This window comes from Thermobia domestica, chromosome 8 (genome assembly GCF_964235325.1).
Source record: "Thermobia domestica chromosome 8, izTheDome1.hap1.1, whole genome shotgun sequence".
Taxonomy (NCBI): domain Eukaryota; kingdom Metazoa; phylum Arthropoda; class Insecta; order Zygentoma; family Lepismatidae; genus Thermobia; species Thermobia domestica.
This window is the reverse complement of record NC_137461.1, coordinates 231,061,975-231,076,266: the sequence shown is the minus strand read 5'-3', so window position 1 is coordinate 231,076,266 and position 14,292 is coordinate 231,061,975. Positions and strand designations below refer to the sequence as shown.

The following is a 14,292-nucleotide window of genomic DNA, read 5'->3' as shown; positions in this document are numbered from 1 at the left end:
AAGGAGATTTGTACAAACATGCAAACATTAAGAGAAACCGCCACTGGTGTTTCCATATTCTTAATCTGCAGTTACGCAGCAAATCCTCTAGTCCAAGTATAACCATAAAAAAAAGCTTCTAATATAATAAGAATTTTATGAAAATTAAGAGATGATTTTATTAAACATACAGTATGCATGTTATGTAATGGCTCTCATTTTTAACTCCACGGAAGGAATGACTTGTTTATAATCGTTTCATAGTGAATACAGTAATCGGATTATATGAATTAAGAGAAATGTGTGAAATATTTGATAAATGTGTAGAAAGAAATTTATGACCTGTATTTCACTTTTAGTTAGCTGTCAAAAATACAAAATGTACGGTAATTGGCATATTACGGTCCCTCACTCAGACTGTGCAAGGAAATATGGTAGCTTTGAAAGGAATGTATTTAGAATCGAAACTGGAAAATTAAGCCTATCTACCTATGACTTAACATTTGCAGCTATAGCTGTAGTCATTGGGTAATAAATAATCTAGATATTCATTATTCTATGCTAAAGATTAAAATTTTAATCCACATGTCATCGAAATTTGTAATTTACGTACAAATAGCTGCATTACCGATAGTCTAATTATCACAATTAAGCTACATAAACCATGCAATATTTTAAGCACAAATGCCTTTATAGCATTATTAAAGAAACTGTCTGGTTGCTTTCCCTATACTATTTTAAATTCCATTGCGAACTCAGAGAATAACATACATACATACGTTTATTTGTGTAACATTTTTATATTCCACTTAGAAAATCACTAATTTGTAGGCTATATTTATTAAGTAAATTATTATAAGATCAGCTTACAAACATATTCACCTCAACAAAAATATTTAAAGTATGCCTTTTAAAATTTTATTAGGTCATTTTGATAATGTTTCTACTACGAGGAACAGCCATGTTAAGCACACAAGTGTACTAACGTAGTGTACATCTTTGCACACTACGCACTGTGCACTCGCAGACTTGTGAACTTGGACCTTTTGACACACTAGGTGACGTCAGTTCCGGAAATAAGCATACTTCGAATGCGCACTTATATCTTTTGGACTCAGCCTAAGGCAGTTATCTCAGTGATAGAAGCATTTGACAATACTGAACCTAAGTATCCTTGTGCCCCGCAAACGCTACAAATATATACCGGTACCAGAAATTTGGTGGAATTTCCAACTTTGGTTTTCTTGAATCTAAAGATAAAGATTTTAAAAGATACATATCAGACCATTACAACTGGATTTTAAGATGGAAAAAACAAATCTAATTCAACTGAACACCATGTGCGTGGGTTTTCTCGGGGCTTTCCTATTTTTGCCATTTTCTTCATTCCACTGCTTCATTCATTCTTTTCATCTGAAACTGTTTTAGCCTACACGTTATAATCGTGGAACGTTAAACAAAGATTTCATTTTGGAATTCAACTTTGAGGTATATGCGAAAGTTATATGAGGAGCGTCCAGAGAGCAAATTTTCTAAGGATAATAAACACAAAACAACCGTCCGCAATCGTTTATCACTATCAAAATGCTTAACGGACATAGATTTATTAAGGTGTAAGAAGACAAAAATCGCTCAGAACGCGGTGAAGGCTATATGATGGGTGGCCAAACACGACCCAATGGATATGGAATAACTGAAGAAGATTAGATATCCCAGCACATAGCCGACTTTGCTCCGAAAGATTTTCATGCCCTCTTACATCTCAAAATATGCCTGTCCAATAAGGATTTTGATAGTGATAAACAATTGTAGACGGTTGTTATACGCTGATTCCATTCACAGGTGGCCAACTTTTACATCTGGATATAAAAATTAATGCCATCAGTGGCGTATTTAGGGGGTGCTTCCGGGCTTAATCCCCCCGAAATCTTACTTACTAAAGTATATGAAATATCTTGCAGAATTTTCACATTTTTAGGCAAAGCCTCCCCGAAACAAAATCGTTAATACGCCACTGGATACCATGGTATGTCAAAGTGTCTCAATTCTGGTGGTGACTATATTGAAAGTACTGTCACCGGCAGGGGTGGACTGGCTATGTAAAAAGGGCGCGGTCACATACTCTGGGAGGGCGCCGTCCATCCGAGGCTTTCGCTTGTATGGAATACCCCGTCCTAATAAAAGAAAGTGCCGGGGGGCTTCCCCCGGAAAATTAGTACACAGACACACACACACACAAAAAAAAAAACAACAACAAAAGATTAAGTAGCTATTGCAGTTAATCACGATAGAATTATACAAATTCAATATTTTCATAAACAAAGACACCTTGAGTACTAAATATATTAGGCCTATATAAATCGCACACTTTAACTGAGACTACAAAAATCACACCAGTTGTTTAAATTCTTCGGCTACATTTGTTAACAGCCTAATAATAACTGAAGATTTGTTAAGTTAAGTTTGGGGCTTATGCTATTTTTCATACTTCCGTCCTCTTAAAGCTATGTTCATCATAACATTAACTTATTTTTCATCTATTTTTAAAACCGTTGATAGAAAGTAAACATGAAACATTTACTACAAATTAACAAAAGTAAATTTAGAACTATATACCTACCTAGCGGTAAAAGAAATTCAGAAACAAAAATTGGAAAATGAAAGTAAAGTCACTGCTTTATGCTTGAAGGAGCCTTCGCATCTCCTTGCTTTTCTCACACATTTTGTCAATAATAAGATTGTTGTCTACTTTGGTCAGAATGTCTCTTTCTGAGTTCGTCAAGAACAATGATTCCAGATGTTCATCTGTAAGTCTTGAACGGAGTCTTGTTTTTATGTATCTGAGCTTTGAAAATGCTCGCTCACAGGGCACTTGTGTTGCCGGTAATGTAAGGAGATACTTATAAACTTTGAATAATCCTGTGTAGAGTCTTGAGTACATATTGTACTGCAGAATCATATCAAAGGCGCACTTAAAGCAAGAATTGCACTTCACTCCATCACATTTTGTAGACCTTAAATCCACAATATCGTCAGTCGGTGCATATATACGTAAAATAATCTATCTACTATATTATAAATGCCATTGTATATGAGTATGTTTCACTTCTCCTCCTAGACGGTTCAACATTTTGAGCAAACTTGGCATAAATATTCTTTGGTACCAGGTAATCAACACTGTCGGGGTTAGCAACCCCCAACTCTCCCCTTTGCAGAGGGGGAGGGGGTGGAAACTTGAACCCAATGCTATTTAAATGGGGGTTATAACAGTAGAAATGGTTTCAATGGTATAACGTAAGAACGAGAAAAATAATTTTAACGAAATTTTGGAAACATAGGTTATAGCGTGACATAAAACAGCCTTGGTATATAACTCCACTAACGCCCCTAACGGCGGAAGTGGGAGGGAGAGACATGTATAAATGATCCAAAATGACCGAGATTAGAGTCAAATCAATATATTTCGAAGTCGCTGAGATCATTAATGGTACCACCAAAGCCTAAAACAGAAAGGGCAAGGCCATAGGCCGAGTAAAGATGGGATCTGGGGGCGGAGCAGTGGGCGTGGGAGGGTTGATATATAAAAATCATTCAAAATGACTGATATTAGAGTCAAATCTATACATTTCAGGGTCCCTAACATCATTAAAATGACATTCCCAAAGCCAAAAACAGGAAGAGCGAGGCCGCAGGGCGAGCAAATACTAGGATTTGGGGCGGAGTGTGGGGTTGGTAAGGGTTATATGTAAAAATCGTCCAAAATGACCGATATTAGAGTCAAATCTATATATTTAGAGGTAAATCTAGTATCATTAATAGCATTCCCACGCCGAAAACAGAAAGAGCGAGGCCGCAGGCCGAGCAAATACCGGGGTCTGGGGTGGAGCACTAGCTGGCCATAGGCTAGCGAATTTATAAAATAATTATGTAGCTTTTTTAATGTGTTCAGAGAGGAAACTGTGCGCCTTCCCGAGGCTAAGACGGGTCTTAGCCCCTCCCGAGGAAGGCGCAAAGGCACTGATGTGAGGAGGGCGCAGCGGCCAGCGGGCCGGTACTTGATTATGGCCAGTCCACCCCTGGTCACCGGTGCTGTATCTGTGGCAATAAATGATTGAAAATCATTGTGCTTTATTTGTGTGTAGCGCCCTAAGGAAATTTACTTTTTAATGCGGCTCGTGGAGTAGGTACTAGGTTTTAAAAAATCCTAGTGGTTAGTTGTTATTTTTTAAAGAAAAAGAAACATTTGAAGAATCTGAAGCTGTTCGAAAACCAAATACTCGTGCTTCACCTGTAGCCTATTTACTGTTTCTGAACTGAATAACATTACATACATTTTTGTACAGTTAATCGAAACTAGTGAGAAGCCTTTCTAAGCGACCACCAATACTTTTCTAACCAAAATCAAAGAGCGATCTTCTTAAAGAAGTTTCGATGATTTACTATTTCCAAATCAAAAAATAACCCTTACATAAGAGAGAATGAAATTTAATTCTAAGGGTGAAATAGGATGCAGTCAAAATGTTTGGAATAATTGTATCACTCAAGTAATAATAAGACAAGAAAGACGTATTTTATATTATTACACGGGTGGGGGGCTCAGTGGGAGAGCGTTCAGCTCTGGTACTTGGGGTCCCTGTTTCGATCCTAGCTCGCGTCAAGTCGGCTTTGTGGTGGACAAACACTGTGTGCATGGCTTCTCCAGTTTCCTCCCACTTCTTTCATTCCACCATTTCATTCATTGTTCATACGGCATAATCGTGGAACGTAAAACTTAATTTCATTTTTTCCGTTCACACTTAAACTTCTCTTTTGAAGTTTTTACAATCTATTTATTATTAAGACAAGAATTGAAAAATAAATTCGATTCGTACAACTGTGCATTGTGTTCCTTGCCCACACTAAGAACCTCTCATTTTGAGAAGGAACTGTGCTGAACTAGATTATTAATGTAAGTTCTTACTATCTTATTGCACAATTATCGATGTTTAAAAAAAGGGGAAAAACACATTCGGAGACGTCTTAACGTGTAATTTTCAACTAGCTGCTCTGTTACGTCACATATTGTTGCTCCTATTTTCAGTAGACTGCAAAAGACAGGTAAATAACAACAGTGATCACGTATTCAGGACTTAAAGCACAAGACACAAAGAAGAATGACTCGCATCTAACGTAAAACTGTCACGTGGCTTAGTTACTAGCAGTGGCGTATTTACGATTTTGTTTCGAGAGGGGCTTTGCCTGAAAATGTGAAAATTCTGCCAGATATTTCATATACTTTACTATAGTAAGTAAGATTTCGGGAGGGGCTTAAGCCCGGAAGCCTCCCTAAATACGCCACTGGTTGCTAGTAATACGCATACTCCATATGCCGCCTACTAAATTTATTTGAAACTATCTTAGACATAGCCATCTGTATTTCCTCGATTGCGTTATTCCCCCGAGTCACCTTATATTCCATATCCTACCAGAGGTATCACCAAACATTGCAAAAATTACAAGATTTCGAATCTTAAAATATCATAAAAATTGCAGGAATATTATACATATCCGTGTTGTTACTCTAGCTATAGTGTAGTACCATACGAAAGGATCGTAAGGATCCTTCAGACTTCGCAATACTTGTAATAAAGTATTCATTAAATAACATGCCTGAAACCTTCTCTCAATCTTTTACTTCCTACTTATATGTACTACTTTTCTCTATAAAAGGCGTAACTCTCTTCCAGTGTGCTAACCGTTACTGGCTAGCCACTAAAAACAAAACAAAACAAAAAGTGGGAACCTCAGTGAGTTGTTTTAACACCATTTTTTACTATGTACAATATTTGAAACTATTCTCTTCAGAAAATCGTGAGTTCTAGCATTGGCTTATACCGTATTTGAGCTTAATTTAGTAAAAGCCAGATTGTTTTTATAAATATAATTTTGAATGTTTTTACAAGTACAGAGTTAAGGCCCAGAGTAGAACCGGTCTCATTCTGTAACTGTTTGTGTCAATGCAACATAAAATTTGTTGAGTTGAGTTGAATTTCAGTTTAGCGTCCCTTACAGCAGCGAGGCTATGTGAGACGTGGACCTACTGATTAACGTGGAATCCGAATCACATGAGCTCCCGCCGGGAATGGAACCCGGGTCTCCCGCGCCAAGGGCACGTACGAACATAAAATTTGTGTTTTACGTAGTTTGAGAATCGGTATGGTAGTTATATAGTTGATTTTTCCACATTTTGCTTTGTGTTTCGCTTAGCAGATCTTGCAAAGACTGTTACTGAATAACGTTCCATATATACTCTCATGAAAACGCAAACATTACTTCCTCTTGACTATGGTAAGGGATCTCGTCTTTCTTTTGCTTCTTTTCCTGGCGAGAGTATATTTCATATCTCATCTTAAACTCTGAGTCCACATTTTATATAGCTTCGCTAGGAAAAGGAATACTAAACTAAAGAAACGAGATGGAAAAAATACCTTTAAAGTTCACCTTCAAACAGCATGTCCAAATGTTTTGAAATGCTCAAATTTGACTCAGTGACGACGCCAGCTTTAATTTCTTAGGGTGGCAAAGGAGGGGCAGATAATACATTTTATGGGGAGGGCGTTCGTATATGTACAACTTGTACATGTACAACATGTATTTCGTTGTTGTTCTCATATTATATAATTATAAATTAAACTTATTTCAAGTAAAATTTGTAACCAATAAATAAGGTACAGTCTGCACATGAAATATTTTTCAATGCAACTTTTGATAGCCTAAACATTAAATTCAATTAATTTTGCGCGTGCTACAAGTAACACATTCGTCTATATCATAGGTACTAACAGTGGCGTATTTACGATTTTGTTTCGGGAGGGGCTTTGCTAACTTTCGGGGGGGGCTTTGCCTGAAAATGTGAAAATCTGCAAGATATTTCATATACTTTACTATAGTAAGTAAGCCCGGAAGCCCCCTAAATACGCCACTGGGTACTAATATATGCTATATTGCGAGGGACTGATGAGAACCTTGTAGCCCAAGCCAAAAGAAATGTAGCTAGAATGGTGAAATTCAGTTTTGAAGAAACATACCTCTGTATGTGGAAATACAAATTTTCATATTAATACTGAAATTCATATTGTGTTTTTCAGGACTCTGAAGTGATTATGTGCGCCCAACCAGCGAATTTCACGAACAACGAGATCACAGCTGTCATAAAATGTTTGTTCCACCGAAGTAAATTCATGAGGAAATCAGTGAAACACTACGGGACTCTCCTCCGTTATATACAGTGGTGAAGAAGTGAGTGACACTGTTTAAACGTGACGATTTCTCAACAGATAATGCTTTACATTCAGGATGACCAAAAGCAGTGACTGTCCCAGAAATCATAGATGCAATTCGTAACATTATTCTTGAAAATTGCAGAATTTCAGCAAAACGTGTATCAAAGATTGTGCACAATTCTCTGGAACTCGTTGGTAGCACAACTCATAATGATTTGGGCATGCGCAAGTTCTTGGCATAATAGGTTCCAAAATCTGTCAGGAGATTAAAAGAGTGAAAGAGTAACGGCATCAAGGGAAGTCTTCTCCCATATTGATCGTAATGCATATCAATTTCCGTCATGAATAGTAACCATGGACGAAATATGGTTGTATCAATACGATCCTGAAACGAAATAACAGTCAATTGAGTGGCAGCACTCATTTTTCCCTGGCTTCAGGAAGTTCATGAGACAAAAGTAGGCTGAGAAAGTGTTTGCAACATTCTTCTGGGATAAAGATGGAGTCGTACGCAGACTACCTGCCCAAGGCTCAGACATTTAATGCAGAATCTCTGCATTACTACTTACAAAATTGAAAGAAAAATTCAAAGTACAACGCCTCGGGAAATGAAAAAAAAAAAAAGAATTATGTTCCTTCAGGACAATGCATCAGTTCATCAAGCACTGCAAACACAACTGACATTGCATGATCTAGGATTTCAATGTATAGATTATCCTTCTTATTCTCCAGATTTAGCTCCGTCTGTTACAGGTACTTATTTCCCAAACTCAAGTAACACTTGAAAAGACACCATTTTAGATCTTATAAGGGTAGTGCTACGAACAGTGGTGCGAGGAGGTCTCCAGATTTTTTAAACTAGTCTGCGAAAACTGGAGCACTGTACAAAAGGAAGTGTATTGAACCTCGGGGAAGTATGTAGAACAACTAAAATTTCATCATTTTATGTGCACTCCTTCTGGGTTGGGCTACGAAGTTTATAGTAGCTCCTCGTACACTTCTACTCAATACGGTAGACGCCACGTCAGTGCTTTGAAGCAAAATAACTAAGGGAGCACTAGTACATACCAATTACTAACTAAAGATCAGCACTCTGACAATACATTTTATTATGAGTTAATTTAATTCCATATATTTATTATCATCATCATTTGCAGTAAGGGAAAGCACAACTATTTTTATCTCCTCCAAAACTTAAGCTCTGCTACTGGCAAATTAAGCTATTTTAAGCCCATTTTGTGAATATTGAATGCCGATAATAATATTTCAGAAAAAAAGTATTCGTAGAAGCTTTAAATAAAACAAAACGTGTAACTGAAAACTTCAAATATGAATAAATACAAACGATTTATTTAATGTATATAATATAATTAATGGTTTTACCTTTTTTGTTTCTAACCGAAGCTGATTCAATGTGAAGAAAACAAGTCGACTAACTCTAATATTTTTGCTAGGCACAATGAAAGTTCTGTTTTCAGTTGAATCGGATCTACAATGTTGACTATTCTCATTGTTGGAATTTAAAAATCACAAGAAAGAACTATGACTAAAATTTACCGGAAAAAGCGCAAAATTAGAAAATAGAAGTATACATGAATATCCATACGCTCAAAGAAAGATTGAACATAATCTGTCACGTAGTAAATGAATGGTTAGTACAATTTGACAATGACATTGGTGTACTGACGTATAAAATACCATATGTAGAATGTATTACGATTGTAGGAGTCTGGGGAGACAAGGGGCAGGAGTAGCCACCAGGGGGCGGTCGCCCCACTTGACCTTCCTCCTCTAGCGTCGTCACTGGTTTGTCTCCATAAGAAATATTCCTGAAGATATACTTTTAAAGTAATAACACTAAACTCTCAATTGCCTAGAAACAAAGTATATCACCATAAATTTTGTTATTTAATTTCGAATATCACATCAAGAATTGTTTAATATGTACTCGTATATTGTATACATCCCTTTACATATATTCCACTATACTATGTAGTTCGGGGTACTTGAACAATTAAAAATGAACCAAACTGATTACTTACATGTATGAACCTCGATATTGCTTGCTCATAGATCCAAACATACATACTCTGCCAGAAACTTAAAGTAGGATTTCAGAAGAGAAGTTGCATTTCCTACCTGCAAAAGAAACGACATTGTAACAATGCAATTACAAGGAAGATAATGGCTTCTACAGAAGGTTAATCGGCTAATATCCAATCGATTTTGAAAGTATACTAATATATGAAGGGGCAATTTGGATAAGGGCGTATCGATCTATTTCCGGTAAAATGAGGTAGGGCCTATATGTATTTTCTGCAAGTTTGAGCATGTCAGTATGTGTCTAGGTGCTATTAAGGTAATAGGCCTAGGCTATCTCTGCTCCGTAGCAAACGCCTGTCTCCAAAAATAGTGTGTGAACACGTTGGTTAATTGGATAATGGCGTTTCGGCACTTTTGCTAATATTGTCTACTGGAGTGTAGACAGTTATTGTCTACTGGCGCTTTGAATCAAAGCAACTATTGAACAACAATCAACATTTTGCGATGTTACCCACTTAACTACTTCTAACTTTTACAATGGGCGACAATACATTGTTAAGTCAAGAAATACGAAATATGTTATTTGAGGATGAAGTTTCAACCTCTCCAGTGAAATCTTTAAGTGGTCGAGAAGCTAAAGAAGCCCTAAATGAACATTATCATTTATCTACGCGTAGTGTCTTAGGTTACATCTGAAGACGGTCAGATTGACAATTTGATGTTAAAAATAAGTCGGAGGTACATCAAACATCGAGTTCCGTCCCAACATGGGAGCCGACGACTAGTAACAGGTCACTAGGAGGAAGAAACATAAGTGTCAGTAATAGTGAATCCGGACTATGCAACTCTTCTGAAGAAACGGTTGTACCAGCGGACTGCGAAGGTTTTTTTTTTAGAAGTAACACATCTTCCAGGTGATGGAGCAATAATCCAGACAACTAGTAGTATTCCTCCTTCTAGCCGTGCAACAGAGACCAACAGTAAAGCACCGGAAGCAAAATCATCCAGAAAAAGAAAGCGAAACCTGAGACTTATGAAGACAATATTATCAAGCTGAAAAGGGCAAGAGGTGAGGAATATGTTAGAAGAAAAACAGGCAAAAGAGTCCCTGCTAAGCAACTGCCTTCTGTATGTCTGTAAATGTAAATGCTTTCAAAAAATACAAATGGAAGACAGAAAACCAATATTTGATGGTTTTCATCAAATACAAAATTACAACAGACAAAATGCTTACCTATTTTGTCTTATCAAACCGGTAGAAATAAAAACGACAGCCAAAAATGAAGAGAATGAAACATTTTTCTTATGAAGTCCAGGTTTCTGAAATGAGAATAAAAGTGTGCCTGAAGAAATTTTCAAAGCTTCATGGAATATAAGAAAAGAGAAGCCGGTTGTAAGAGGAATGGTGACTCCTTTGGAAAACCGTTCATCTTCTAGGAGTGATTTGCGTAGACAGAAGAGGAAGGTAATAGATGAGAATCATAGGCAAAAATTTATTGCACACATAAATTCCTTTCCAAAAACTATGAGCCATTATTCAAGGCACTCAAACTACAATAGACAATACCTAGATGCCTACGTTCTCTCTCAAGGAAATGTTTGATCTGTACAAGAAACAATACCCGAAAGACCATACCATCAAAGAATCACACTACACAAAGATATTTTGCACAGAATTTAATTTGGAATTCGGGTCACCAAAATTAGATGTGTGTAATGTCTGCCACAGACTTGAAATAGCAATAGAAGCTACGGATAGTGAGTCTGAAAACGAAGGAAAGGCACAACAGCTTCACTTTCACAAACATTTAGCTGAAGATCTTCAAAATACGCTCAGGGATGACTTCAAAAATGCAACTGACGACACATGCGTTATTTCTATCGAATTTACAACAAGCTCTTCCTACACCTTTGTTGAATGTTGAAACCTTTTCCTACTTACGCAAATTATGGACGTATATCTGTGGGATTCCCGAATCAAAGGAAGAACAAGGAAACATACTTATGTGGACTGAACTAATTGCGAAAAGAGAAGCCGATGAAATTGGATCTTGTATAATTAAATTTATTTCTTTGAAGCTTCTTCTTCCCAAGAGTCTTATTGTGTGGAGTGACTCTTGTGGGAGGACAAAATAAAAAGCAAAAAATCTTCTCCTTGGCGCTTACAAGTAGTGGGAAAATTGAAGAGATAGTTCATAAATTTCCGTTGAGTGGACACTCAATGCTACCTAGTGATAGAGATTTTGGACATATTGAAACGTAGAAGAGAGTGAGAAGTAGCGTTTTCAATTTTGAAGAATGGCAAGATGTAGTTAAAAGTGCAAGGCGGTAAAATAAGTTTAACGTAATTACCATGACTCAACAAGATTTCAAAGATTTCGATGCTGCAAAGGCTCATTCATCATCAGGAAGTCAGCAATGTACACTGGAAATCCGTTCTCCTCTCACAACGTTCGACAGGTTCTTTTCAATTCATCAAACCCTGGTATTTTGTATTTTAAGAATTCTTAACGATACTGAGAAATGGGAAGCTATAAACTGTCAGTGAAAGACTGTGGGTACCAGATCATCTAGGAAAGTTGTAGATGTCTTCAACTTTCCAAAAAAGTATTATGGATTGCTCTATTAATTCACTAAAGAAAAGGAATTTATTAAAGATACTTGATGATATTCCGCCAAAATATTACGACTTTTATAAGAATATAAATGAATCAGAAAGCATGCCAGGATATCAGTGTGTTGATGACGATGATGATGTTAGTGTCAGTTAATCAAAAGTTTTACAGTGTTTTTAAACAGTAATGTGTATTTTCCTGTTTTATTTCTACCAGGAGCAGAACATTCTGTGATCGTGAAAACTAACATTTACAGGATAGATATTTTACGGTTGAGTGTGTTATCACTTACAACTGAGAGTTTTACAGTGTTCAGAACTGTCTTTTTAAACATGTGTATTTCTTTCTGTTTTACTTCTATTAGATATAGAACATTTGCAGGATAAAGGTTTTACAACTGAATGTGTCCTTACTTTCATAAAAAAAATGTTTTATATGAATAAAATAACGCTTTAAGGGCAATATGCTATTTCCATACTTTAAGGGTAATATACTTTTCCATGAAAGCCTTCGTTAATTATTTGGATAAGGGTTTTCAGTTGTGACAAGATTCATAAGTAACCGGGGGTTTGTACTGAATTGGATAAGGGCGTTTTCGAAAAATTATCATTAGGGCAAACCAAAAGCATAAAAAGCATAATAGCAATTTACACATATGGTTGGTACCTTGAACATGGTTGTGGTTGTCTGAGGGTCCAGAAGAAACTAATTTTAAAAGCATAATAAAGCATAATTTTAGAAAATAAAGCATAAAGTATAATTTAAAATATATAGAACAATTCTTGGAAAATTCTGTTTAACTACAGAACAATGCAACAATGAAAAGCTTATTTTTATTTCTGTGAACTTCTTTTTCGTCTTCGGTGTAATCCTTTGATGTGAAGAAGAGAAAAACTTAAAAGAAGAAGAAAACGTTCCGCCAACAATGAATAGTACACAAGAACTCCACACTATATTGTTATGTGTTCCCCTTGAACTTGAGCACTTTCTGCACTTTTGGTGGCATCTTTTACTTTCCTTTCTGTATATACGCACCTCTAAGGCACATAGAAGTGATAGAAAAAACTGACTGGAGTAAAGAATATCTCTTTACAGTGCATAAATAGAAAGATCGTTAAATACAAAGGAAACTGGTTGCATAAAATATAATAAATAGATCAAGGTATTCAGAATATTTAATGTGTAGTAAATATTATACATTATACACGATTAATGTAAAACAATGATTGAAATTAACAATAAAGCATAGTTAAGCATAATTTGGAAAAAACAAAGCATAATTAAACAAAAATAAAGCATAATGTGGGTTGCTCTAATTATCATTATCTCCATAATTAAATAAGATATTACATAATAGGTTCAATAAGTATGATAACCAATTGCAAAGAAACATGTTACGTTGAAAAAAAAAAAGAAAAACTTTAGTAGTTTTGTTACAATTTAACTTTTTCTTCATTTTTGTTTTTCTCCTTCTGAAAAATTGAAGAATTGCTAGTTACGCCTTTATCCAAATTTACCCCTCATATGAAAAACCGTGTCCCATCACCAATTGTATTGTATCGGACAACCAGCATCATGGATTATCATCGGACATTGCACTTTCCATTAAAAAAAAAAAGAAAACTACATTGGGGCACAGGCACACGTACTCTATCCCATTCCTCCATACATAGGGGCAGTTTTAGGATTTTAATTTTGGGTAGTCCCGCTACCTCGCTTATGGCTGCATATACACTGTGATTGATTAATGATATAGGAAATTACCGTACTTTCACAGTAGCTATTTGTCATCAACCATTAATATAAATAGTGGAAAATATATTTACTGTTTATTGTATCTTTTAGCATTTACATATATTTTTCAAAACTTTTGGGTAGGCCCATGCCTACCCGGCCTATCTGCTAAAGCCGCCACTGTCTATACAAAATTTCCATAGGCCAGTAAGGGTACTGCACGGTGATGTTCTAGACTACCTTTCAACAGTCCAAATAATCAGAAATTCATTTCTATAATAGTGTCATATAGAAAATAACATGGATTCCCGTTTCTTGCTATAAGTCATAATAAAACAGGAGGGATGATCTGGCGGTATGGCTGGTTGCTTTGTGCATGTGAACCTGCACCTTGTTCTTGTTGTTTCTGTAAAAACGAAGGATGTCTTCCCAACAGTTTGGGATCATTATGGTTTCCTAGAAGTAAGTACCACTTTTTTTTCACTTTACGTACCTTCTTCAATTTACTCTCACAACCTTATCAAGCGACAATCCTGATTCCCCCGATAAACTGGCAGTAAGTTTGGTACATCTGTTACCCGAGGTGTCACGGTAGACCTATATGATTGCCCAAATATTAACAGTACGCGTGAAATAAATTAAAGCCTAATCCAATGTGA

The 14,292-nt window shown here is 36.2% G+C and overlaps 1 long non-coding RNA gene across 1 annotated transcript in view; it reads right to left on the bottom strand.

The window, feature by feature from the left end:
* The window catches only part of LOC145691954 (uncharacterized), a 37,291-nt gene that overhangs the window by 4,241 nt on the left and 18,758 nt on the right, over positions 1–14,292 (bottom strand). Inside the window, exon 2 of the long non-coding RNA XR_014132594.1 lies at positions 9,284–9,380. This is a non-coding gene — a long non-coding RNA (uncharacterized LOC145691954). The remainder of the gene's footprint in view (positions 1–9,283; positions 9,381–14,292) is intronic.